At 40.0% G+C, this 24,432-nt stretch overlaps 1 protein-coding gene and 1 long non-coding RNA gene across 2 annotated transcripts in view; one reads left to right on the top strand and one right to left on the bottom strand.

The window, feature by feature from the left end:
* Window positions 1–24,432, bottom strand: part of LOC114652518 (tripartite motif-containing protein 16-like) — an 89,596-nt gene that overhangs the window by 19,340 nt on the left and 45,824 nt on the right. The window lies entirely within an intron of this gene.
* On the top strand, window positions 11,771–14,507 carry LOC127527871 (uncharacterized). The gene is made up of 3 exons (XR_007935038.1): window positions 11,771–11,958; window positions 13,928–13,979; window positions 14,400–14,507. It is a non-coding gene; the product is annotated as an uncharacterized LOC127527871 (long non-coding RNA).

Here is a 24,432-nt window from a genome sequence, read left to right on the forward strand (position 1 = left end):
TTTCCTCCCAAAGGCTTCTTTCCCAGGTATGGCAAAAATCGCACATGGCCTGGACCAAGCTGGAAAGGATGCAATGACTCAAGATGTCGAGTGACATTGGGAAGCCGTAGGTTTCTCCACGTATGCAGAGCAATTCTGCAAATACTGTGCACTATGTCAAAAATTTAACGTAGGTAAAGGTACCCAGGTAAGTCCCGTTGTCACACCTAACATCTTCAAATGGACTTCATTGAATTAACAACATCTAAGGGCTACCGTTACTGCTTGGTAATTGTCGATGTGTTCTCCCGATGGGTGGAAGCTTTCCCTTCCAAACATGCAGACGCCAAAACTGTGGCAAAAGCCTTGATAAAAGAAATCATTCCAAGATGGGGAATACCACAGAAATTGCAGACTGATAATTGTACTCATTTTGTGAACTCTGTAATAAACGAATTGACTACTTGGCTCCAGATAAATGTACATCATTACTGCAAGTACCATCCCCAAAGTGGAGGTATTGAAGAGAGGTGCAATGGCACCCTAAAATCTAAATTGGCAAAAATCTGTGAACAGACAAATTTAACCTGGCCTTAATGGGATTGAGAGGGAGGACACACCGGCAGTTGGGACTTCTGCCGTTTGAAATACTAACTGGATGTCCCATGCCTGTTGGCATGGTTATTGGAAATGTTACCCTACATACTGTGGACAATGATCTTCTCTCCAGTCTTGAAGGTCTTCTAGCGTTCCTGAAGGAAGTCCACAAGCAGGTTAACCAGGCTTGGCGAACCAGTCCTCCACCAACGGAGTCACAGATTCCCCTGGGAACCTGTATACTGGTCAGAGACACCTGAAGGAAGCACTGGCACCCACCCACTGGAGAGGATCGTTTCAAGTGCTGCTGTCAACCCCTCATGCTGTTAAAGTAGAAAGACTCCCTGCCTGGATTCACATGTCGCATTGCAAAAAATGGCACTCATAGCTCTGTTAGTCCTAATCTTTTCCATCCATCTGACTTTGTGACAACAACAACATAAGGACCTTACCACACTTATTTTCCAAGTAGAAGAGACTGCTTCATTTCAAGTTGACTTTTGTGCCATTGCTCGCTGTGGAGGTGGTCTGAAAAATATGTCTGTGTGACCTTCACCTATTATGAATCTGACTTCAGTTTTTTGACTAGTGAATAGAATTGCCTTTCCGCCTCCTCCCCCTTCATGGCCAACAGCCTCCATCCTTTCCCCATCCACATCCTGTTCGTAGATACTTAGTATCAGCTGCAAATTTCTCAATACATGGTCCAGGTGTGTATATTGACTCAGTAGGCGTGCCTAGAGGTGTCCCTAACAAATTTAAAGCAAGAGATCAAGTAGCTGCTGGTTTTGAATCTTTTTTTCCCTTAATCACCATCAATTAAAATGTGGATTGGATAAATCTATATCTAAAAAGAAGAGTTGGGATCCGTGTGGCTGTGTTTGTGTGTTTGTGGAGGGACGGAGAGTTAAGGCGGGTGTTGGAGTCACGTGATCATCTCCCCTCCCATTCACTTCATTTCGCTCCGAGCTGAGCTCCGCAGCTGACGCGGTCATGCCGTTCTTTTTCCATAGTGTTTAGTCCTTTCTCCTTTACTGTTTAGTAGACGCGGTGCTTACTGAATAGTATTTTTTCCTTTAGTGTTTCTACTTAGTGTTTCTTAGTGTTTAGTAGATGCGGTGTGCGAAAGGAGAGTTGGGATCCGAGAGACTATGTTTGTGGAGGGACAGAGAGTTAAGGCAGGTGTTGGAGTCACGTGATCATCTCCCCTCCCGTTCATCTCATTTCATTCACTTCATTTCACTCCGAGCTGAGCTCCGCAGCTGACGTGGTTACTCCTTTCTCTTTTACTGATTTACTGTTTAGTAGATGCGGTACTTACTGAATAGTATTTTTTCCTTTAGTGTCTCTTAGTGTTTAGTAGATGCGGTGTGCCGGTGTTACCAGCGGTGTTGCAGTTTAGTGTTACTTTCTACTTCATTTTTGTACTTTAGTGTTTAATAATAAATAATAATAATTCATTACATTTATATAGCGCTTTTCTCAGTACTCAAAGCGCTAAAATAGTGAGTGATACTTAGCTGATAGCAGTGAAGAAGCAGCACAGCCCAACGGAGCCGGTAGGACAGGCGGGTGTGGTAGCGTAGGTGAGTGGCGATAGCCAGCAGCAGGAGGAGGAAGCAGGATTTGGATGTTCCAATACACAGCTATAAACAGTAACGCTTGGTAATTTCAGGCGTGATCGCCCCAGAGCCATAAGCCATAAACCAGGTTAGTATGAACATCAGATCAGTTCCCGTCGTAGGGTACTGTAAAATGAAACGGGAGCAGATCAGCATAGCGAATATAATCACGGAGACAGATCATCACGAGATGTTAGATCGCCAGGTACAAAGAAATATTCGTAGGTCTCGTCCCGTGATCCACAGACTCAGCTGTTCCCAGTAAAGTGGAGTCCATAAAATCTGTAAATATTAAGCCAAATCCATGCAATTTGAGTCGGCTGTATCCACGAACTATACGTACAATAAACGAAACAAAACAAGCGTAAGAAAGTGCAGAATTAAGGCGAATTTTGCGAAAAGTGTTGTTAACAGGGAGGAGCGGCAACAACAAGCATGCGCCAGCGTCCGCTCACCTGCTATAATAAAGCAGTTATAATAAAGAAGTTTAGTAGACTTTTACTTTATCTCATTTAGTGTTCTTCTCGGCGGTGTTGACGTTTTTTAGTGTTAGTGTCTACTTAGTGTTTGTGTTTAGTGTTATGGAAGGAGTGATCTTACCACTGTCAGATTTTGCAATGAATGAGTTGGTAAATAATGATTATTTATCAACAGATCACATGAGCAAATTCAACGAAATTTTAGCTGCGCATACAATTTTCCAACCTCAAGAGGTTTTGCTAATGTGGACTCCTGACATACCTATAATGCCCATTCCACAAAATGCAAAACATATTCCAATATTACCTTCTGCAGCGACTGAACGAGTGGCTCACTGGGTGTGTACCTATTATGATGGTGCTGTAATTCATGTCTATGACAGTTTAAACGCTGATAAAAAATTCAACCTCACCGAAGAGCAGCTTCGTTTCCTTCGTGCTTTGTTTCCTTACAAACCTCCCATAGTTTATGAAGACGCACAGCAACAATTAAATCATACAGATTCTGGTGTATTCTCAATTGCATTTGCTGTGTGTATTTCTTTATGTATTGACCCAAGTGATCAAGTTTTTACTATTTCTTCAATGCGAAATCACTTACAAATAATTTTTGTTACTTGACAATTGCTTCCATTCCCTGTCGAAAGTAGCCGATGGGCGACACCAGTTACAAGTATTCAGTGCGTTCAAAGACCTGTACAAAGTACGGCGACTAACACAGTCACTCATAAAAGGGGAGATGACTTGGTGCAGGAAATGGGGATTGAAACTACCTGGGAGGACATGCAATCAACGAGGCGATTAAACGGATCTCAAGAGACGTCTTCTAGGTTGGAAAAAAAGCGCTTGGCTGCCAAAACCATATATATACATAAATATATACATCTATATAAATAAAAATGTAAATGTTCGTTTGTTCAAAACCTTAAATCTCCGAAAGTTCTTCAGTGATTGCTTTGAAATTTTGACACAACGTTGCATTCGAATACGCGCGTGTTTTTATATACATATTATATAGATGTCACACCTGTGACAGGTAAAAACATGCTTTTTTGAAAACACAGCGCCATCTGTTGGACGAAAAAGCAACACACGCCATATTGAAAATTTTACGATTCTATTTCATCGTTTCGATCAAATACATTTGTAAGTACGTGAATAAAGGCAGCGACATGGCAGTTTGTGACGGGTAACCAGAAAGAAGTGACAGGAATGCGGTCATACATATCGATGAAATCGCACAGTATTAGGCTGGAAGATACATAAGCAGCAATGAAGCTGTATGGCGAATTCTTTCATTTCCCATACATGAACGAAGTCCAGATGTTGTTCACTTAGCAGTACATTTAGAAAATGGACAACGCATTTATTTCACAGCTGCAAATGTGCAACAAATAGCCCTGAATCCACCGGCTACAACGTTAACTGCTTTCTTTACGTTATGTCAAAATGACGCATTTGCGAAAACACTGCTGTATTCGGAAGTGCCTACGTATTACACATGGAATGCGAGTAGAAAATCATTTGAACAACGCAAACGAGGAGAGCGAGTCAACGGACAACCTGACATATTCAAAGAAACTACGATAGGCAGACTGTACACCGTGCATCCCAATCAAGATGAATGCTTCTTTGTTCACATGCTGTTGGTAAATGTGCCCGGTCCAACGTCTGTCCAGCAATTGAGAATTGTCAACGGCGTTACACATGCCACTTTCCGAAGTACATGTCAAGCTCTGAATATATTGGAGAACGACCGACACTGGGATGTATACATTAATGACGCGTGCAACACGTCACATCCAAATCAAATTTGTGCATTGTTTGCAATCATATTGACCGCCTGCTCTCCTTCATCTCCAACACAGTTATGGGAGAAATATAAATCGCACATGGCTGAAGATATTTTCCGTCGAATACGCAAGTAAAATTCAAATATAAACATGGATTTCACAGCAGAAATCTACAACTAAGCAGTGATAATGATTGAAGATTTGTGCTTAGAAATTGCGAACAAAGTTCTCAATCAATTGGGAATGCCATCAGCGAATCGATCTGCTGCTGCTTCGTTTGATGTAGAATTGCGTCGTGAACAAAATTACAACACGGGTGATCTTTTGTCGAATGTGCAATCAAATATTCCTAAGCTAACAATTCAGCAAAAAGGCATTTACGATCAAATAATGCAAACTGTCAATAATGGGGTTGGAGAAATCTGGAAATTGGGAACGGAAACATATATATATACATATATACATACATATATATATATATATATATATATATATATATATATATATATATACATACATACATACACACACACACACACACACACACACACACACACACACACACATATATACATATACATCTATACTAATAAAAGCCAAAGCCCTCACTGACTCACTCATCACTAACTCTCCACCTTCCCATGTAGGTAGAAGGCTGAAATTTGTCAGGCTCATTCCTTACAGCTTACTTACAAAAGTTAAGCAGGTTGCATTTTGAAATTCTACATGTAACGGTCATAATGGTCGACAACGTCCACCATGTTAAACTTTCTTATTTATGGCCCTATCTTCATGAAATTTGGTAGGAGGCTTCCCCAGCGCTAACCGAAACGATGTACGTACTTATTTCGGTGGTATGACACCACTGTCGGCCGCCATATTGAACTTTCCAACGGTCTTTGTTACTTAATGGGCCCATCTTCAAGAAATTTGGTATGTGGGTTCCCAACGCTAACTGAATCATACTTATGTACATATATATGTCCATAGCCTGCAGCTCGGTCCACACTCTGAATCCTCCTGGTACTCCTGAGCATAATCTAATTTTGAAGGTTGGGGCACCAATAATGTTACTGAGAAACTTACAGCCTTTGTAATGTACAAACTTTGTAATGGCACGAGACTTCAGGTCACATGCCTGCAAAAGAACCTAATTGAGGCAACTATTTTTACTGGCGGTGGCTCAGCGGAGAGAGTTTTTATTCCTCGCATCCCCGTTATACCCTCTGATCTCCCATTTCAATTCAAACTCCTCCAATTTCCAGTAAGGCTCTGCTTCACAGTGACAATTAATTAGTCTCAGGGACAGACCCTACAAAAGGTTGGCATTGATTTGAGGCAAGATAGCTTTTCACAAGGGCGGCACGGTGGCGCAGTGGGTAGCGCTACTGCCTTGCAGTTGGGAGACCTGGGGACCTGGGTTCGCTTCCCGGGTCCTACCTGCATGGAGTTTGCATGTTCTCCCCGTGTCTGCGTGGGTTTCCTCCCACAGTCCACAGACATGCCGGTTAGGTGGATTGGCGATTCTGAATTGGCCCTAGTGTGTGCTTGGTGTGTGGGTGTGTTTGTGTGTGTCCTGCGGTGGGTTGGCACCCTGCCCGGGATTGGTTCCTGCCTTGTGCCCTGTGTTGGCTGGGATTGGCTCCAGCAGACCCCCGTGACCCTGTGTTCGGATTCAGCGGGTTAGAAAATGGATGGATGGATGGATAGCTTTTCACATGGCCAACTATACGTTGCATGTTCAAGAGTAAGCTCAGCGCACAGCTTGGTCATATTACAACTGGAGGGGCGAACTGACAACGTGGTATACAAAGAGATCCTTAACAAATAATTATTGGTACATTTTCCCTCAGTTTATTATTTAAAATTTTAAAGCAGTACTTCACCGCTGCAAAGTGCGGGTATTTTGCTAGTTATTTATATTACAATCAACAGCGTTTTCTGAATTTTACTAAAGAAGCTGTTGAAGGAATACATGAGCAATTAGATAAAACCTCCCTTATGACCTGGCAAAATCGCCTAGTGCTAGGTATGCTTCTAGCCGAGAAAAGTGGTGTTTGTGCCATGTTCAGTGATGTTTGCTGTACGTACTTTCCAAATAATACTGCCCCTGATGGCTCCATCACCCGTGCCCTCGCTGGTCTGACTGCTGTCTCCCTAGAATTGGCTGAAAACTCAGGCATTGATACCCCACTTAATGAATGGTTTATATCCACCTTCGGCTCTTGGGGCCAATGGTTTAAATCCATTTTTGTTTCCCTTTTAGTTGCTTTAACTATTATTCTTTTGATTGGCTGTTGTCTTATTCTGTTAATCCGTTATTTTATCCAGAAGTTTTTCACTGCCTCAGTAACTAAAGCTTATTTCCTCCACACAGAACGCATGCATCTTCTCTCCCAGCCCCAATCCTCTTCTCAGTCCCCTCTCGATCAAGATTGTTTTGTTTGAACTATTCTTTGTTTAAAAAGGGGGGAAATGTGGAATAATAAAAATTTGAATCAATATATTAAATAATAGTTGAACAAAGAATCTTGGGCTGAGGGCCTTTTGACCTACAGTAGTCAAAGGGAGGGGAAGAAGATCTCGTGAGTACACCTCAGTGCAACAGATATTTTTGTACTTAGATATCTACCTGTATGTGCATTTGGGTGGATGGAAAATATGTTATGCAAACCAGCTGACTGCTAAGAAAATTTAAGTGTAAGAGTTCTTTGTGTTAACCATATGAATGCATTAAGATTGTTAAGGAAAGTGATGTGGGAAAATTAAGGGTTATTAAGCATTAAAGCCTAGGTGTAGAAAATGGATAAAACAAGAACAGCATATCTCAAAAATAAAGGGAAGTAGGCCTAACAACAAAAGATTATCAGTAATATTGTATTTCAGGTGAACTTTATATGCAAAAAAGTAATCTTTAAAATGCACGCTTCAAGGGAGAAGTCTTATCGCTCAATAATAATCAGAAATGCCTGCGTAAACTTTAAGCTAGAAGTGATGATTTTATCTAAGTCATGTGTCTGTTACTCAGGGTGTTGGCATAACAGCCAACTTATAAAAGCCTGCTGTAAAAAGAGGAAGAGCGTGCTGTGACGTGATACTGTTAGTGACAAACTGACAAGCTCTGTAATAGTCTCTCTGCACACCAAGAATAAAGAAGTTGCTTTTTACTGTTCATCTGCTGTCTGCCTCAAACCTTCGTCCACAGGATCAATATGCTTTATTATCAGTTTTAGTGCTATTAGCGATGAACAGTGTAGGCCTGAGGTAACTTTAAAAGGACACCATTGATTTCAGCAGAAGGGCCCTGGCCTGCCAGCCTTTTCACAGGCAGATGTTGTTTTGTGAACGCCGGTGCTGAGCCGCTCACTGACAGAAGACAAACAAACTGCAGGCCGGGCCTTTGGCTGTGTGAGTACTGGGCAGGCTCTTAGGCTGGCACATCAAACATAGAAGCACTTAATGGCATTTACATTTATGAGGGCTCAGTAATACTCTGGGCATTAACGTTACAATAAAACGCATTCTGATATCTACCTTGTCTGAGCTACTGTATATAGGGGTTAAGGGCTGATTATTGAAGGTTACGGGCCTCTCACTGCACATCGATGTCCGTGAAGTGAGCAGCAGCTTAGCCCTGACAGACGGGTGAGCAGCGGAGCGCCAAGAATGAACAGCACCGCTGTGTGCGTTTGCAGGCTTTTATATGAGACACAGATATATGTGAGATTAGCATTTAGGTTTATATGACAATGATTCTTTGTATGTCCTAATGATAATAAAGTTACAGCAGAACATATTAGCTTATTTAATCAGTTGTTAAACGCTTGTCTGTTTTCCTTCTTTCAAGCATGAAGCTCCGTGTCGAGGCTGTCCGCAGTTTGGCCCTCATCAGTGAAGCTGCGCGCTGCCGCTTACCGGCACAGTTGCCACTTATTTTTGCCTTACAGCAGTGTGGCTCAACCTGTGGGGCGCGAGATATCTACAAGGGGGTCGCGAAGAAGAAATGGAAATCGAAGAAGAAGCTATCTGTTAAAACAAACTCGTTTATTACAACTGTTTATGGTAGTAAGAGGCGATTCTTTGTAGTGAATGAGAGAAGACCCAACTTCCCGTCGGGGATAGTGATGGGCCGCTCGATACTCAGGTTTCGACACTGTGTCGAGCTTTCGAAGCACTGGAGATCGAAGCGCCGCTTCGAGGCTTGCTTCAAATGCGCCCGTCACGTGATTTTGAGTCACGCTTGCGTAATGACGTCATTGATATCTGCGTAGTCAGCAGTCGATTTGGTCACTTACTACTCTGTTAAAGCGCTTTGGCTCAAAGTGTAAAAACAGTTGTTCTTGCTACAGCGATAAGGTTCGCTAACCCGAGATCAAATCCTAATTTAGGCTCGCATATGTTGAAATAAGGATTTTGTATAAAACAGTTAAGTAGTACTTGTCTGAAAGTTAACAAATATATTTTGGAGACATTATGAACGATTTACATGGGGCACCTTTTTCCTTGGTGTGGAATCGTGTCCACCTAGAATCTGTAACAAATTAATGAGCATATTTTGCGTAAGGTAGCACGTATTATAACAATCCAGAATCTACTCTACGCCATGTCGGTCATATCAGAGAGGCTAAGAAACGCTTCACTAAAGCCGACGTGGTCATTACACCAGTATATGCGCAAGACACTCTCATTAAACGTTTTTACTATTCAGTGATTCCCAGATCTGTAGCTGATTTGTATTATTGATTTCCAAAAAGCAATGTGAGTAAAAGCGTGTGCTGCATAACTAATCACAACTGTCTTCTGCAATTTTAGGAAAGTTTCGGGAGTTCTGCGTTAATGAGACAAAAACGTTGTAAAGAAACTTTGCGAATTCATCCAGAGGTGAACATAAAGATCACTCAAGTACTGACAAGAAGGAGCAGCTGGATAAGCACATCTGGAGCCAAACTTTCAAAAAAGCACCTGACTTTGTCAGTAACATCCTTTCCTTCTGAATGCATCTTATCAAAGGCTGCGCCGGGGGGTAAATAAGTAATCTTCCGAACTGCAGCACAACGGAGTAAATCATTGATATAAATAAAAATATTGAAAGACTAAGCTTTTCTCGTTTCTGTATTCTTAAACCATCTTCCAGTCCCACAATCCCCCGCAGTCACTGTCACATTTAACGTTCCCTGCTCCTTACCTGTCGTGTCACCCAAAGCATCAACACTCAGTTTCATTCAAGGCTTTACTGTCCTTCCTTTCATAGACATAAAATAAGACACACATTCCCTCTACATACGTGTCCAATAATAATAGTAAACTGGCAGGAACGAGAAAAAGCACAAGATGGGAATATTCATGACAAGAGCCTCGGCATCAGGGTGAGGATGTGCCTTGTCACCATTACGTGAGCTCGTCTGCCACCCTTCAGTTGCACTGGCACACGTTACACTCTGGGGCAATTGCAATGGAGAATACCGACAATGTACACCTTCAGAAGTGGAATAAATCGACTGTATAAGTAGAACATTTCAGATAAACTATGAATTTTGTTAATCATAAACAATGCAACATAACTATTATATGTGTTGTTACTTTTTATTTATTCTCACCAAATGTTACATATCTACATGGGAAATGAACGTGGGTAATATGTTTATAATCATTCTCACTAAAATACACTGTCAAAATATATTAATGAGCAAACTGAGACACATTGGCCTTTAGGAAATATAAAAAAGCGTGTGCGCTGTCATTTAGGACACAATGCATTGTTAACATCACGCACTCTCTACTGACGCGATGTCACGAAAATAAAGAAACAGCACAGTCCGTGCAAACTCATCGCCTCCTTGGTTTTTGACCTTATGATTGTCAACATCAAATCAATAAAGTCATTTTAAGAAGATGACAAGTCTGCTATAGTCAGTTCAATTAACGCTCCTTTTAAAAAGTTTGCTTATACCGAATATAAATCAGAATCTCAATGATGCGGGACTCGCGAGTAGTAACGAATAATATGTGACACTGAGAAACTGTAATCCCTAATAACGGGAACAAGTAAAAACTACGACTTCCTAAAATGGACACTGTAAATGTAGGCATTTCAATAAATAATTTAGGAGACTTGTGTGTGCATTTCAATATCAATTTAAGAACTACGTAGGCTACCTGTTGTACTATAAACGCTACCTCAAGCAGCACTTAACAGTAAATAGTCTAACAGGACAATGACTGACTGTACGAAGATGCTGCGCCGCTACAATAAAGGGTCACACTGTCATTCTGCATGTTTAGAAGGCGCTGATTGGCTGAAACTGTTTATAGCGAATTGTCTCAAATTGATAGTGCCGTATTGCGATCAGAAACGAAAAGACACATTTAGGCATGCTGCACAGTAGTTTGTTTTTCTACAATACAAATTCAGTACGACACCAGGGTCTCCAAACACACAAATATGAAGCTTATTACGTTTTACAGTGAAACTCTTTACATACACAATATAATTAGGGACGTGTGCCCCCTGCCCGTCTATGGCGGCCCAATCTTCCCTCGACAGCTCGATTCGCTCGCTATCCGTCCAAGCTGAAAATATTGTTAAATGGAGGAACTGAAAAAAACCTTTCACAAGTGGAGGATCAACGACGCGAACCGCTGGTGTTGTTACTGAGAGACAGTTACAATACCATTGAGCCACCTAATCAGGATAATTAACGAGCTTCGCACAACTGAACTACTACTACTGTTCTTACTGCGGCGGATGTGGAAATATGTTGCTTGACATATACACGTTAAATTGGTTTAATTGACACGAGAGTATCATTGTTGTATTCTCCTAACGAAGACAAAAAAATTATATTTATAGATGTATACTATATGACGTACGGTTTTGAACAAAATTAAGTGTTCCATAAAAAGGTTGCACGATTTACCTAATCTTTATATATATATAAAGTTGATATATGACAATATATCTTTGACACTATGTATCAGACAAAGGAAATCACAGCAATCCACAAGAACAATAATTACTTCTCAGCAACTACCTGAATTGTCGTTTAACTATATTAAGTGAAGTGTGTAATGTCAATACGAATTACAAAATATAACTAGAGAGTTAAGTGTCAGATAGACTCTCAAAATATAGAGGTCAATGCCTTTGAGTGTGCTGAGGCTTCACAAAGATTCAGTAACCAGTGACCATGTCTGCTCCAGACTTCGAAGCCCTATCATGCTCCAATCTCAGTACTACGCATGTCTGAGGCTTCAAATCTACTCGACGCTTCGAAGCCTCAGTTACCCCAGAGCGGAGAAGCATCCACTTGCAGAGCCACAGCACCATACGTCACCGCAGTTTCAGACACGCAGTTTTAGACCCGGAAGTGACGTTACCATTTCTAGGCAAGCCGAAAACAACACCTCCATTTATCGAACACAAGTCTTGGTTTTTAGCACGAGCGCAGCATTTTCGAGCACAAACAAAATATGACAGAAAACAGCACGGTATTGTTGTTATTATTATTCCTGATATTCTTAACTATAATTATAAAACTGTACATTTTGCAAAACGTTTTTTCAAAACAGTTTAAAAAGTTAACGTTACGTTTACATGTATGTAATCTTTGGCAGGCGAGTTAATTGTTAATGACTGCAACACTGGTTACGGTGGTTTGCCTCATAAAAATTGGGGAAATCGACACTTAATGTTGCATTGTCAGCAAAATACGATAAAAATGCATTTTGCCCAAAGTTCAGTCTATGTTCTTGATGAACGGAAAATTCCCAGTATTTTAAGACGATATTTAACTTAAATTAAGATCTTTTAAGTTCCGTTTTATTGTGTGTTATATATTTTATAAATTGTATTCATCCAGCCATCCATCCATTCATTTCCTAACGAATGTTAACGTAGTGTTTATTTAACTTTTAATTCTTTTCTTTTTTGGGGGGTGGGCGCGACTTTTTTAAATGAAAATGAAACAATAAATATATTCCTGTTCGATTAAGAAGTGAACATTAAGTCTTTAAATGAGAAAGTAATCTAGGGATAAGCTTCAAAATTCTACACCACTTTATAATAAATTATGTTTTCTTATTTAGCCAGTGAAGTAGTGTCAAATGATGTTGTTTTTAAGAAAGCTGTGAAATTAAAACCCTTTGCCCAAATTGAATGTTCAGAATTTGGTCCGTTAGTTAACAAGTCTAAGTCTTCCTTCATTTTTTTACTACATTTGTGAAAGATCTTTTACTTTCTCTCTGGTAAGCCACATTTAAGTATTATAAATTAGTTTTTAAATCTTGGATATGTATCTACATTATTTATACTGGCTAATAACCTCTTCTTAAGGTAAAAAAAAATCTTTTTAACTGTGATCTATCAAATTATAGACCAATTTTCTAATCTTTCTTGTATTTCTAAAATTTAGAGAGAGGTGTAGGTAAGCGGTTCTCTATATTTTTGCAAATAAAAGTAATCTCTTGTAACATTTTTACCCAGGTACTGCATTAGTCAAAGTATTCAATGATTTGCAATCCACTGACCATGGTTGCATTTTTAGGCCCATAGTATAGCATCTACAGTAAGTGCCACATTTGATACTATAGACCATGATATTCATCTGATCAACTACATGAACCATCTCAGTGTTCTAAAATACAGGTTTACCTAGTAGAAAGTAGATTCCTTGAAATTTTCATTTGTTGAAATCTAACAAAACAGAAGTGCTAGTCATTGGTTCGAAAGCTGCCTCTATCACTCAAGATACACTAATTCTAAACTTGGGTATATCTACAGTGAAAATTATGATCTTTCATTTGATACACATACTAAATATGTATCTAGAGTAGCCTTCATTTTACTTAAGAAATATTGCAAAACTTAGATTATATTAGCATTCCATGATGCTAAATAACTTATCTGTGCTTTTATTACTTCTACATGGATCACCGTAAGGCTTTGTGGCTGATAACAGACTTAATTCAAAACACAGTGGCTGAAGAGCTTACAAGAGCCAGGAAATATGCACAGTATATATCACCCCTGTTTTGCTTTCTTTTTATTTTCTTTCTGCAAATTTCGTATTGAATTATTAGGTACTGGTGATCACTTGTATCATTTTGCATAGTTAAGATTAACAATATTTGAAAAAAATAAGTGTTCATAAATGTTCTCTAATTTTGATCACCAATTTATGTGTACATGTAATATTTAAAACAATGAGGTTGATATTAATTACGTTTTAAGTTTCTAAGCATTGCAAATTTTTTTTAATTAATTCAAGTGTGTATTGTAAATATTTAAGTTATTCACATGCAAAATGCAGTCACACTAATACTGATAAACAACACATGGCTACTTTAAGAAGTTGTGCTTGTATTCTGCTTACATCAAGATTTTCTTACTCTACCTAATTATCAGCACATATTGGATTTTTACATTTGTATGTGAAAGACTTATTTGTTTTTGTTACAGTAACAAGACAAAACGAATATCTTCAGGCACATGGATACTAATTAAAAACAAGGTTAGTTTATAGGGATGTCATTGAGAGGACTACAAGTAATGGTCATTGTTTTGTAACTTGCAGTAGGTGATATGAATCCATTTCAATTTCGGAATCTTCCACAGCAGTTGGTTGGGTCAGTGGATTGTGGAGTATTCATGTTGATGGTGAGAAAATCAAAGAAACTTATTTTTTAGGTTGGGAATACTTTAGAACCACTATAAATAAATTGCAGTAAGTAGAGTGTGCACTGTACTGTATGCAAATAGATTAAATATTAATTTGAAATAATTCTTCTGTGTGCTCCACAGTATGCTCTGCACCTTGTCTTGAATGCGCCCTTTGACTTCACAGCTGTAAGCTTTCACTTATGTCTCTGATTATTTGTTAATATCTGTTACTGGTTTTAATGTTCTTTGTTTTTTTCCCTCTGCATGGCAGTGTGATTTACCCTTGATCAGGAGGTGCTGGTGCTTTATTCTATTGGAAAATTTTGCTGTTGGAAGTTATCTCTTTCTCTGTGGCTAATGTGTGAATATTTCGTACAGGACAAAGGCGTTCACTAAAGGTGAGGAGGTATACAGTTAATATCTAATATTATTTAAATGGGCATGTAGAAAAACATGTTTTGTTTAATTCTCTTTGTGGTCTTTTATCTAAAGGAACCACTAATAAAAAAGGACCTCCACACTAAAACAGTAAAATGGTTGCGCCAACATAGACAGTTGTTCAGAGGTGCCGTGTCTGAGCCCCATTTTCTGGAGATGGAGGAGGACCAAAGCCGAGCTCTCCAGGACATCATCGATGCAGTCGAAACTGAAGATTTAATTTTGGCAAAAGAACCCTTTGTATTTATTTTTCAGTTTAGGGATGATATGGAACTTTTCACTCAGGAATGTCGGGATAAAATGAAACTTAAAGTAAACTGCATATTTAATGAATCAGTATAATTATTGTCTGTTGCTACATTGATTGTTACTTGTATTTTATTGTGCATTAATACTCTGTTGATTTCAGTTTATAATACTTTGATTTTTCTGTTTTCCTTTGATGGTGGATAGTTTTTGAAAATAAACAATTTAACTGCAAGTCTTTTTTTGGGTCTGCTGCTCATTTTGAAATATTGATATTAGTTCTTCTTACTTATGTTAGTATTTTTAAAGCCCACTTAGTGCTATCTAAAGGTTCTTTTAAAATAATTTTAAAAAATATTTCATCACAGAACAAACACGAAAATTAGTAAAAATGTCTCCTTTTGGAAATAATAATGTAGTGTTTTTTTTTTTGAGGGTTTCCTTGGAGGACAGAACATAATTTTGTACAGCAGTGAAAAATTTGAGGTCTTGGACATTATGAAGATGCTGCTGTGCAATAATGTAATATTGTGGTTTTATAAGTCACTATACACATTACTGAAGTACACTCAATGATAGTTTTAGATAGCCTCACACTTCAGTCCTTCACAAATACAGTAGTTTACAAACATTGTATTTTAATTTCTCTTTGAGAAGCATGAAAGATAATTGTGTTGAATCTCAATTTATGATTCAATTTTTTCTACATATGTACTATTGAGGGACTTTTTTTTTTAAATCAGATGGTCACTTTATTTTAACAATATATGTAAATAACTTGTTTACTCTTTACTCTCAGATCACATTCTGTGTGTTTATCAAGCAGAACTTAATATTTTCATTTTCTACACAATACTGTAATAACTGTACCGTTCACTCAGTGAGACACACAAACACACTCACTATGCATACACACTACAGGTGCCGTCATTGGTTCCTCTGTGGATTGGACTGTTGAATTAACACAATGGCTATACATGCTGGGGTCTTTGGCACATGTCGTCCCAGTAGCATGTGAGGTGTCACCAATGGTTTACCCTGCTCCTCCAAGATGGCTCTGTCTCCTTCTCCCTGTTCCAGTCTCGGTTCAAGGTTGTCCAGATGACAAAAGTATTTTTTAGGAGATGTTCAATATGTTGAAAAAATTGCCTGTGGCCAGCATCCAGTGTAATGTTTTGTCTAAATTCTCCACTCCTCTTTTTGTAGCATTATAGTCCATTATCATTTCTGGCCATGGAATCTCCTATCCCTGTGCAGGTCACATTGTGCACCAAGGATGTGTCATTTGTTTAGACAAACATGAAGGTCTTCACTGGCCTATTCTGTGTGGCCAGCAGTTGAGATGGGAGCTCTGGCTTATTTTTCCTTATTGTGCTAAGCATTGTTACCTTCATCCTGAGGAGCCCCTGTCCCAGTTTGTGTAAAAGTTATTGCATATGGCGTTGTGGCCATGCAGCTTATGTCATGTCCAGGGTAACCCTCATGCCTTAATTTCTCACAGCAGTTCCTCCATCTGACTTCCCTTTGTTAATGAAATGACATCCTCTGCTCTTCTGTATCTCTGTGCTTCACCTTGAGCAAGTTATTCGTAGCTTTGGACTGGGTTATCGTTTTAATGCAGATGATGCTTAGATCTATTTCGGTGTTAAAAGTGACACTTCATCACAGCTTTCTCAGCTCACAACTTGCCTTAGTGAAATTAAAGTAAAATTAAAACCTGAACAGAGCAAAACTCTTTAAAATGAAATTGCAACAAAACTGAACTCCTGCAAAGTGGCACTAAAGTGCAACTTAAGAAAACAAGCAACGCTTCAACCATTCTGGGTGATGATCTCATCAGACGTTCTTTTACTGCAAAGAATCTCGGTGTCACTTTGATTCCTCCTTTTCTTATTTCACCCATGTAAGCCATATTAAACTTCCACCTGTGTCACCTTTCTTATGTTTGCTCATTCCTGTCCTTTTCTAATGGTGAGTATCTTGTCCCTGCTGTTATCACATCCAGCATTGATTATTGTAAGTAACTGCTGGCAGGTGCCACTTCTAATCGTATATCACAGCTCCAGCTGATTCAAAACTCAACTGCAAGAGTCCTGACACGGACCACCGACAGGGAGCACATCCCAGCCATACTGAGAAAAGCGCTATATAAATGTAATGAATTATTATTATTATCCTGCTGCACCTTCACTGCTCCCTATGTCTTACAGGATTGAATATCAAATTCTGTTACTGACCTGCCCACTAAGGTCCTCCGATTCTGAACCCCCCACTAACCTGCACTCTGTGGGTGACAGCAGGGTCTTCACCTGTATATAGTGCCCTGACTGTGGAATGACCTCCCAAAATTAATGACATCAGCTGACTCCATTCATTTGTTTTTAACTCATTTGATTAAGAAGACATTAAACAGACCTGACATTCTGCCCCTTCTTTCAGTTTACCCCCTCTATCTGTCCAGGGACTCGGGGTTTGCATTATCACAAATTATGTTATTTGTTCAAAAATTTGTTGTAGTATTATATGTTGTATTTTAGTCTGGATGATTGTCTTTTATTCTATTTGAATGTTTTGTATATCCTGTATTTATCTTTATTTAGTGGAAATATTTGTAGCCAAGGGCGGCACGGTGGCGCAGTGGGTAGCGCTGCTGCCTCACAGTTGGGAGATCTGGGGGCCTGGGTTCGCTTCCCGGGTCCTCCCTGCGTGGAGTTTGCATGTTCTCCCCGTGTCTGTGTGGGTTTCCTCCGGGCGCTCCGGTTTCCTCCCACAGTCCAAAGACATGCAGGTTAGGTGGATTGGCGATTCTAAATTGGCCCTAGTGTGTGCTTGGTGTGTGGGTGTGTTTGTGTGTGTCCTGCGGTGGGTTGGCACCCTGCCCAGGATTGATTCCCTGCCTTGTGCCCTGTATTGGCTGGGATTGGCTCCAGCAGACCCCCGTGACCCTGTGTTCGGATTCAGCGGGTTGGAAAATGGATGGATGGATGGATGGATTTGTAGCCAATGTTATATAGGTCTTGATTTTCTTTCTGAATTTTTGGCATAGGAAGGGTGCTATATAAATAAATGAGGGTTATTAATAGTATTTTTTTGGTGGCTTATAATAATAAGTGACAAAAACTAGAGCAGTTCTATGTAAGGCAATTAATATATAGCATATTTCAGTGTATTGTATAACATGTATTGCCGTTTTCTTCACATGTTTAAAAATATTAGATTGGCTAAAATGTTTATTCTAAATTGGTTTAGAAAAATATTGCACGCATGCATAGTACATTTTAAAAAATGTAATCACTTTTATTATTAATGTTTTACTAAAATCTAACGTGGTGCAAACATTGTAATTATATTGTATATTTCGTTTCATGAATGTAAACGAAAAACTATTTTCAAGTAACACAAATCTTAACGATTTTAATTTTGTCGATATGCTAAATGGTTCCTACACACCCGAACACAACGTAAATGTTAATAGTGTATTTCACAGAAACGATCCGTATTGTTTAGTTTGATGTATGACACGAGGTGATGGCAGAAACCCTCCGAACTTCACAAGGATGTGTATTATTTAGTTTGTTGTACTGTTTTTCCTTCTCAGTTTTATCTTTTAATTTCTGAACGGGTCCTTGACCCGACATTACTTTCCGGGCTTTGCCGAAACATGCCGAAACCTTCCAAAAGTTATCTTCCGATTCTCCGTCCTCAAACTGCGGTGACGTCAGTTCTGACTTGGAGAAGACTTACTTGCCGAGACTGGCCGAAACCTTCCGAAAGTAATGTTACGAAGTCAGTCCTGAAACGTCACTTCCGGGTCTACAACTGCGGGTCTGAAACTGCGGTGACGTATAGTGCTGTGGCTCTGCAAGTGGATAGTATTGCCAGTGCGCATGTCTGAGGCTTCAAATCTGCTCGACTCTTCGAAGCCTCAGTTACCCCAGTGCGCATGTCTGAGGCTTCGAATCTGCTCGACGCTTCGAAGCCTCAGTTACCCCAGTGCGCATGTCCGAGGCTTCGAAGCCTCAGTTAACCCAGTGCGCATGTCTGAGACTTCGGAGCCACGTCATGAGCTCAGTACTACGCATGTCTGAGGCTTCAAATCCCCGTTTGAAGCCCATCATGACGCAATCTCAGTAGTACTACGCATGTCTGAGGCTTCGAATCTGCTCGAGGCTTCGAAGCCTCAGTTAACCTAGTGCGCATGGCAGAGGCTTCGGAGTCGCGTCACGATCTCAGTACTCAGCATGTCAGAGGCTTCAGCACCCCATCAGGATGCAATCTCAGTACTACGCATGTCTGCTCAGTGTATCGAACCGCAATGCATGGAGGCGGGACATTTCCATTCCTCATGTCAGCTTACTGCTTCGACCCGAGAGTTAGGAAGTTATATTAATTACATTACACTGCATATTCCACCACCAGGTTACAAAGTTTCAACAGAGTTGTGATTGGTGAAACAAATCTTTCTGGATCATCAACACAACTGAAATTATTGTGCAGTAGATTACTTAGTGTCAAAATATAAAATGACAAATTTTGCATATTAAAATGCTGACTATTAGAATGCATAAGAACAGCTGTACTAATATGGTTCAAAACACTTCCTTCACCATAATACTCTGGCTGTTCTCATAAATATTCCAGTCTCTGTGTTGCACTGCCTCACTTCTATAGTGAACAGTGTTATGCGTGTATTCACTGAATATAGAAATCAACATATATATATAAAATCCGCGATATAGAAAGACCATATAAATAAACATTTTTATAGTTTAAGCCTTAAAAATACCCATCCCACATGCTTTAAACACATGTAAACTTATAAAACACACTTTGTTAACACATATGATATGTGGATGTCGGGCTAAGGATATGAGTAACATCTCACTATTATAAAACATCTTAACTTCACGCAAGACAAGAGAGTGAGACAGGAAAATTGGTGATGTACAAGCTTTTAAATTATTGACACGCAGAGCGACAAGCAGCACAAAGCCAGCACAAAGTCCACTTCTCCTTAGTGTTCATTCTGCTCCCCACCCCCTTGACAATGCGAAGTGGCAGGAGCGTACTGCGCTTCCGGGGAGGGGCGGTTTGAGCGAAGGTGCGTTCAGCTCTCACACACACACACTCCTCCTTCCGAACGCGCAGAGCGACAAGCAGGCATTTTGGCAGAAGCAGCACAAAGTCCATTTCTGCTCAGCGTGAGTTCAGCTGCCCCCCTTCACAAAGCGACTGCAGACACATCGACGTCTGATCGCTGCGTGCAGTGTGCAGTGTTGGTCTGTGGTGTTTAAGAATGTAGAAAGTGTTTAAGAGCATAGGAAGAGTTTATAAGAGTGTGGGAAAGGTTAACAAGAGAGTGAGAAGGGTTTATAAGAGTGTGGGAAGGGTTTATAAAGCCTTAAAATATGTATAAATAATAAAATAAATATAGGTCGCTACTTCACGGATTTTCACCTATCGCGGGGGGGCTCTGGAACGTAACCCCCGCAATAGGTGAGGGATTACTGTATATTTGCAGCTGGAGATCCACAAAGGGAGAAAAAATGTATCATGTATCATAAAGTAGTTTTTATTCCTGAGCTTTCAACCCCTGCCAGGGGTCTTCATCAGAGGATAATGCTTAGACTTGCAAGAATCAAACGCAAACGGTATTGGGTATACAGTTTATTTATTATGAACATGTTCTCCTTAAGTTTACATATGCTGGATTTACGTCCAAGTGTCTGTTGATGGCGTTCTCATTTGATAGCCAAGATTCGGCCAGCTCTCTGCCTCTTTTAGTACTGGCCTTAAATTTGACTTGTCCCAGTTAAATGTATGTCCTGTTGATTTAGTATGCGTGTAGATCAATGAAAGTGAGTCCTTTCTTCTGACGGCGTTGCGATGTTCCTGTATACGTGTTGCGATTCTTTTTGAAGTTTGTCCTATGTATACTGCTGAGCAAGAACTGCGTGGAATACTATAAACTGCGTTTCGTGTTTCTGCTATCGATCTCTTGTTTTTAGCATTAAAGAGGACCGTGCGCAGATTGTTCGTGGGTTTGTGCACTATTCTGACACCTGACTTGGCCAGGATGCCCGCTGTACCTTCTGACACATTGTGGTGATAAGGGAGTGAGTGCCAGGTGAGGTGGGGGTTCTGATTCAGTTCAGTTGTTTGCTGAGTTTTTTGGCGTCTTCTGTGTAAGCTCCGATTAATGAATGTTTTTGAGTATCCGTTTGAAGTTATTCATTCATTTTTGTTTCCTTCGTATTACAGTGGGTGTGGACTCTTCTGAATAGAGTTTTAACACAGCTCCGTTTATGAGATACCGGGTGGTTGCTGGTGAAGTGTAATATCTTGTTTGATATTCTATATGTTCTATTTACTGTGTTATATGTTGTTTTTATACTGTTTGCTACGATATCACTGTTTCTGTCCCTTCTCATAAATATTCCTTTTCTTCCTCAGGTTCATTATTACTGCTATAATTACTGCATTAATGTTCAATATGTCTGTCAGTCAGTCAGTCATTGTCCAACCTGCTATATCTAAACACAGGGTCACGGGGGTCTGCTGGAGCCAATCCCAGCCAGCACAGAGCGCAAGGCAGGAACAAATCCCCGGCAGCATGCCAGCCCACCGCAGGACACACACATACACCAAGCACACAGTAGGGACATGTTAGGATCTCCAATGCACCTAACCTGCATGTCTTTGGACTGTGGGAAGAAACCGGAGCACCCGAAGGAAACCCACGCAAACACGAGGAAAACATGCAAACACCACGCAGGGAGGAGCCGGGAAATGAACCTGAGTCTCCTTATTGTGAGGCAGCAGTGTGATAAAGATGTATCTAATGAAAATATGTGTCTTGTTTCATGTGTATGATGAAATGGTAGATCTAGCTAACGTAGTTTCATTAGTTGTATTAGCTATATTATGTTACAATATGTAAACTGCAGGTCTTGTACTTTGAACGTTAGGTGATATACGTGTATCAAGTCTTATTTGCGCATGCTTCGAGATAAATGATTAGTATGGGCTGCTCTTACGGTAAACAAGAATAAATGTTTCTGGCAAAGACAGATTTTTTTTGAAATTACTATAAATATGGATAGCTGCCTGCTCTTTGTTTCCAGTGCATTAGTAGATCTTCATGTCGGCGTCTGTATCAGTCGATGAAGAGTCTACAGCGTCGTCATTAACAAGGCTAACATGGGGTGAAGTAATTGACAGTGCTGATAAAAGTAACACACGACATATCTCAGTGACATTTGGCTTTACCTCCCCTTCATCATCTCACGTGCACTTTTAAACAAGCTTCAAGGTGCCGTTTTGAAACATTTGTGCGTCAAAAGCTCAGCGTCTCATTTCCAATGCACGTGATGATGTGGATGTGTAGCGCCAGTTCGTATCAGTATAGTTATTGCAAAATTTAGTGACAGTTAGTGATGGACCAATCGCATTTCCACGAGGTGTAGTCTAGTTTGGTTGAAGAGTTTAATTCAAATACTGATATATGCTGGTTTTACATTGGAATTAGAATATGAATGTACATTATGCAGATTAAATTCCCGATTAGAAGTCTAACATCAACCAGGTTTTCAAGGAGCATTGCCGCATAATCGGAACTATCAATCAAACGCATCAGGCAACGGCAATCTGCAATCCCCAGACAGATGCTGACCAGGTTTGTTATTGAACACGAGACCTGGCGCTGTCCGACTGGCGTAATTGTTCAAGCCACCGTTACGCATACATTTACTTCTAAACGACGGTAATCCGTGCTGGCGCCTAACGTATCTAGTCAACGTTGATCCGATTACTGCAGAATAATTACTTGCTAAGCGTATGTCGATTTACAATGCTTGACATTATTGCCAATTATAATTTTTGACTTCAAAGGTGTATATCACAACTTCATAGAGATTCGGTATTCGTCCACAATGCTCTAAGAGTTTACTGTTAAAATGTGCTGTTAATACAAATGGCCAGGAGGTGTCCCTAGAGAGGTGAGTGTCAAATGCTTCGAAGCTTCGATACGATTTCCGACACAATTGCTTCAAACGTGTTGATGCTTCATGAGGCTTCACTCCGCCCATCACTAGTCGGGGAGTCTTCAGCCACAGAGAATCAATGCAGGCAGGGGCGGGACTTTATTTTGATGGGCACACCATGCGGCCAATCACAAGCAAAGACAGATTAGGATCATACCATTATTTGACAGAATGAAAGGGGTCAATCGCTCCGATGACAGTGAGTGTAGTGGTACAGGCCAGGTACACAGAGCTAGTGATGGGCGGAGTGAAGTTTCACGAAGCATCAAAACGGTTGCAACAATTGTGTCGGAAATCGTATCGAAGCTTCGAAGCATTTGACACTCACCTCTCTAGTGACACCTCCTGCTGGACATACGTGACATTAGCCAGTCACATTTGTTACACAAACTAAATGAAGAATGGACTACTTTGGAATTTCAGAAAATGATAGAAAGATGGTTATTGATGTTATGAAAGCTGAAGATCTTTCCATGTACTAAACACATAGCAGTGGAGGAAGTCTTTTTATGGATTGTGTATCCATCTACCTTAGAAAAAATGAATCACGCAAGGAAATCTTTGCTCAGTACATTCCTATTAAACCAACTTTAGAAGCACTGTTTTATTATTCAGAAGACAATATAAGGAAACAAAAGCTGAAATCAGAACAAAATATATTCTCTGTGATGTCTGGGATGGCAGATACATTTATGAAAACAGTGTGTTAATACTGATTCAGAATCGTGAAGTTTAATCTTATATCAAGTTGCCTGTGAAGTTGCCAATTATCTTGGATCAAGAAGGAAAAAACACGAGGTTCTTGGTGTTGGTGTCATGGTTGCAATCCCGTTACGTTTCTGTAGGTCAAGTATTGACCACATACCATTAGTTTTGTTGTGCAGGATTTTAAATATTTGGGTCAAGATTTAGTTTTCCCTGCTGATGTAAAAATGCACAAAAGTACACTGTGTACCAGAGCGGTCAGGTGACAGTCTCAGCTCTCATTACATTGGTGGATTTGTTGCAAATTTTAGTAGGAGTAGCAACTTCTGCAGATATTGTGAGATTGACTGACAAACATTCCAGTCAGGAAACACTTTACAGAAGGAACATGCATGTTGTTCTGGACAGAAATGATGAAGGTGTTGTATCTGGGAAAATTCACTCGATTCTCATTCACAGCAATTCCAATGTACAGTACATGTTGTCACAAAGAAATATCTTTCTTGTAGACCAGGGAGTTCACTGATTGACATCACAAAATTTGGGTCACTGATGCATTAATCAAAATAATCTGCCTGCCTTTGCCCGAATACTCCTTGTGTAGTCTGACTGTGATGGTTCTTCGTCATTCTTTTCCATTACTAGAATGATGTGTGAGTTTCAAAAAGAGATCAAGCAAACCTTACTGTGAGTGACACCAAGCCTTCCTGAGGAGCCACTCAATCAGTCAGTTGAGAAAATGTGTAGGCTGAGGAATAGAAGATTTAATGTACGAGAAAGAAGAGGACATCTTAAGAGTTCATACAACCTGTCTAGTGCTGAAAACTGCTCAGCACCTGGAAAGATCACGGTAAGTCAGACAATAAGCTGATT

Source organism: Erpetoichthys calabaricus, chromosome 5 (assembly GCF_900747795.2).
Source record: "Erpetoichthys calabaricus chromosome 5, fErpCal1.3, whole genome shotgun sequence".
Taxonomy (NCBI): Eukaryota; Metazoa; Chordata; class Cladistia; order Polypteriformes; family Polypteridae; genus Erpetoichthys; species Erpetoichthys calabaricus.